This window comes from Chiloscyllium plagiosum, chromosome 8, assembly GCF_004010195.1.
Source record: "Chiloscyllium plagiosum isolate BGI_BamShark_2017 chromosome 8, ASM401019v2, whole genome shotgun sequence".
Taxonomy (NCBI): domain Eukaryota; kingdom Metazoa; phylum Chordata; class Chondrichthyes; order Orectolobiformes; family Hemiscylliidae; genus Chiloscyllium; species Chiloscyllium plagiosum.
In genome coordinates, this window is record NC_057717.1 from 74,387,988 (window position 1) to 74,392,927 (window position 4,940).

Consider the following 4,940-nt stretch of genomic DNA (forward strand, 5'->3'; position numbering starts at 1 on the left):
CTTGGTAACAATCGTTCAATCTCTCTCTCTTAAAAGAAACCAGGACAAAAAAAAACACTTAAAGTTACAGCATCATCACACTTGTCAGCACATCAAGCTGTCAAACAGGAACTAGGGGTAACCCAGTCAGGCCCTTGGCCCTGTCCAATCGGACGAGGAAGAAGCCAATCAGTCCCTTGAGTCACTTACACAGGAACAGGAGGAGGCCATTTCCACCTCAATGCACTTACACGGGGGCAGAATGAGGTAATTGATGCTGATTCCTGATGAATGTCTTATGCCATAAACGTCGATTCTCCTGCTCCTCAGATGCTGCCTGACCTGCTGTGCTTTTCCAGCACCACACTCTCTACTCTGATCTACAGCATCGGCAGTCCTCACTGTCTCATAATTGATGCTCTAACATGATGAACAAGTGGAGCAGAGGCTGCACAGACAGACTGCTCCACCTTGTTCCTCGTGGCTCTGTTGCTTATGATACATACGTGGGACTTTAATGTGGTTTTCTCGCGGTGAGGAGGGAAGCCATATGTCTTGTGTGAAGTCTCAAGTAGGCATATTTCATCTCCATGAAGACAGCCTGCTGTTCTCTATGTATGGCGGAAGCTGGTGGGAACCTGTTTCAGATGGAAGGTATTGTGGTTGCTGTTGGGGATTGTGAGTAACATGGCGTTCAGTACGGGTTCACACGCAGACTGAACAATAACGTGGGGACAGTTAATAAAGGCATATAAACTATTAGGAAAGCCACGTCAGACTGATGAATGGACTCTCTAAGTTCAAATAATGCTGATCTTGTTCATGTTGATCTTGTCGAGTGCACGTACTGTTCAGTGTAACCTGCATGCCTTACTCTGTCCAAGCCTATTTCCACCCTATGATCTGTCTGGCCATGTTTACTATGATCTTCCTCCACTGCTCATAAATAAAGTTTTTTCCCTGTACTAAGGTACACGTGGCAATAAATCAAACCAATCAATCCTGGGTAAAGTATGGAATTCCTCTCCCTATCAATGTCTCTTTTGGAAATAAGTGATCGCTGCCACTCCTCGTGTTTCAGCATCACCATTTTTTCGTCTCTCACAGCTCTAAAGATTAAACACTCAGCTTCTTCACTCTATTCTCATGATACCATCATCCGGGTCTGTGGTAAGGAGATCATTCCTTACAAAAGAGATCAAATCTGTAGAGAGTGCCCCTAATACTCTCTCAGCAAGGCACTACAACAGCAGGAAGATGGCTTTACTTATGTACTCGAATCATCTTACAATGAAGGACAGCATACCATTGACTGCACCCATTACTTACACAGGGTTTGATTCGGACCGGTCAGAATAAACTTGTGAGTGGGACATTATGCTTCCCAAATGTCTTAGAATCCTTTGGTGAAGTGACCAAGAAGTTTGATGAAGGCAGAGCGGTAAACGTAGTCTCTATGGATTTCAGTAAGTCCTTCGATAAGGTTCCACATGGCAGGCTGCTCTGGAAGGTTCCATCACGTGGAATGCTGGGGGATTTGGCCAATTGGATACAAAGTTGGCTTGTTGGTAGGAAGCAGAGGGTTTAGTGAAAGGATGCTTGTCAAACCGGAGGCTGGGTCCATTGCTGTTTTTTATCTATGATTTGGTTGAGAATGTACAAGGCATGATTCGTATGTTTGCAGGTGACACTAAAATAAATGGTAGCGTGATCAGTGAGGAAGATTATCAGAAATTGCAGCAGGTCCTTAATCAGGTGGGCAAGTGGGCCGAGAAATGGCAAATGGAATTTAATATAGATGTGTGAGGTCTTGCATTTTGGAAACTCAAATCCAGGTAGGAGTTTCATGGTGCATGGGAGGGTCTTAAGGGGTGCAGTGGGCAGAGAGACCTTGGCGTTCAGTTGCACGGTTCCCTGAGAGTGGAGTCACAGGTAGACAGGGCAGTGAAAAAGGCATTTGGGACACTGGCCTTCATCAGGCAGGACATTGAGTATAGAAGTTGGGAATTTATGTTGCAGTTGCACAGGACTTTGGTAAGGCCGCACTTGGAGTATTGTGTTTAGTTTTGTCACCTTGTTATAGGGAGGATGTAATGAAATTAGAAAGAATGCAGAAGAAATTTACAAGGACATTGCCAGGACCCAATGGTCTGAATTATAGGGAGAGGTTGGACAAGCTAGGATCTTTTCTTTAGAGTGGAGGAGACTGAGGGGGGAACTTATAGAGCTGTATAAGATCATGAGGGATATGGATTGGGTGATTGCTCTCAGTCTTTTCCAAGGTTCAGAAAATCGAGGACGAGAGGGTATCAGTTTCAGGTTCAAGGGGAAGGAATAAAAGGGAACCTGAGGGGCCACTTCTTTACACAGGGGATTGTACGCAGATGAGCTGCCAGCAGATGTGGCTGAGGGTGTACATTAACAACATTTCAAAAGCATTTGGATAAATATGTGGATAGGAAAGGACTGGAGGATATGGGCCAACTGCAGGGGAACGGGGTTAGCGTGGATGTACATTTACAAGGTGGAATCGAACCCCTCTGTTAATTAAAACCAATCACCCAGAAAAGCTCGCCCCACCTCGTAATCTGTTAAAATATGAGCGACACAGATCTCCTATATTCCACTATTTAAACAAACATTAGCAAGTTAGTTTCGTAACTTTAATACTGAACACTAAACAACAACTATTCACAAGTACAAGCCCCGCTTGTCTTAACTACTTACTGTCTGTCTCCAACTCTGTAAAAATATGTTGTTCCAACAACCCACATATTAAATATTACAATCTCAAGAGCACACAGTCTTCATCTTCCCTGCTGTGTTCACTCTTCCAGCTGCTGATCTCCCTGGGTCAAGTTTTGTTTTAATGCAAGGAGGTTTTACATGAACATGTATCTTTGATAGAGAGTATTTGAAATTGTCAGTTAGCACTCCTGCTCTACAGCTGTTACTCTGTTGTTGGATGGCAGCGACTCTCCCTCTAGTGATCAAAATGCTGGGTTTATGTACTTCCCATGATACAATAATTCTCATAATTTGATTGATTTCCAGGTGTACAAACAATAATATTCAAATTCCTTTGGTTTCTGATATCCTGAGCATTATTTAAACTCCTAGATTGCATTTTAATTGCTGTCAAAACAGCAACCAAAACTCAGGCTTCCATTTCCCAGCTAATTTTTACATTTGGAACAGTCTGACCTTTAGCTGGCGTCTGTGGCTGCACTTTCTATTCAGCAAAACCTGTTCTGTATTAAAATGAATAGACATGCGTTCGGCTTCATAACAACTCCCCCCTTCAGAAATAAAATGAACAATCAGAATGAAAAGATGGCTTCATTTCTTTTCCTCTAATTCTTAATCCCATTATTATGAAATACCAATGTATTAATCTCAGTTATACCATTCTACACACATATATAACACTGGAATAAGTCAAATCTTATCTATACTGTTTCCTTTAAATCCACAATGACAATTTTGCTATCACATGTTTCGGACCCACGGCATGTACATTTTGTAAGTTTAAAGTCGGTAACATGAGACTCCAATGAAATGGTCTCATATTTTGGTCTGAAATATCCCAAAAAGTCCGAGAGGATTGCCGTTGTTGTCCACAACCTTCTCCGACAAATTGTTTGTCATATACACATTAAAACATTGTCAGTACATTAAAATGGACCAGTACGAAACTAAATCATTCTTTTTCAATAATGGAGATTTTGTATTTTTTCTGGTGGATATTGCGTTTTTTCGACAAGTAGCCAATTAGCCATTCAATTCCATCATCATCTTTCTGCATCAATACATCTCCGATCACTAAATTCCTAGCATCAGACACAATTTTCAAGAGATTTCAAAATATTTGGTGTAGTTAAAACTGGTGCGGTGATTAATCCTGCTTTAAAATTCTCAAATGCCTCCTGGCATTGTTCTGTCCACCACAATTCTGTGTTCTTCATTAGTACATCCATCAGTGGTGCCAATACGCTGCTGACATTTGGAACAAACTAATGACAGAATCCACTCAGTTCCAAAAATCAAAGGACTTCATTCTTTGAGGATGGTCGTGGAAATTCCTCAATGTCCTTCGTCTTTGTGTTCCATGGGATCAACCTTCCATGTCCAATGTAATGTCCCAAAAACATCACCTCTAACTTCACAAATTCTGTTTTCTTTAAGTTATTTTTTAACAAGTTTGCTTCTTGTAATCGTTTAACATGCTGTGCCAACTGTAACATGGGAGATAGATAAGCTGTATAATTTGTTCATCTGGCCACAACTTTGTTCCTGAGTCTTAAATGTGGCTGGATCATTTTTCATTCACATGACGTTTTTATCATATGATAACGTTTTTATCATATCTGGTATCTTTACCAGATAGTTTAACTGACTCAACATTTGTTTTTCTAATTTGAAAGGGGCCACTAAACCTGGCTTTGAAAGGATTTCCTATCACTGGTGACAATACTAATATGTCATCCCCACGGGAAATTGTCAAAGATTTAGAGTTTTAAATCTGTCACCTGCTTCACTCTATGCTGTGCCCTCTTCAGGTGCTGTTTAGCTAACTCACCTACTCGGTCTCATCTCACCCTCGCCTCATATACTTAATCCAAGTGTGAGATTCCCAACTTCGGTCCTGTCAATTTATATTTAATAAATTCAAATGACCTCACACTTCATGTACGAATATTGCCTCAAAGGAAGTAAACTGAGTAGATTTATTTAGGACATCTCCAATGGCAAACAATTTAATGGGACACCTTTATCCCAATCATTCGGGCAATCTTGACAGTATGCTGTTAACATGGTCTTCAGCGTCTGATGCTAACTTTCCAAGGCTCCCTGAGATTCAAAATGGGACACACTTGATTTGAAGTGCTGTATGTCTACTGTATCCATGACTTACTTAAACAGCTGAGTGGTAAAATGAGACCATTCTTCTGACTGAATCT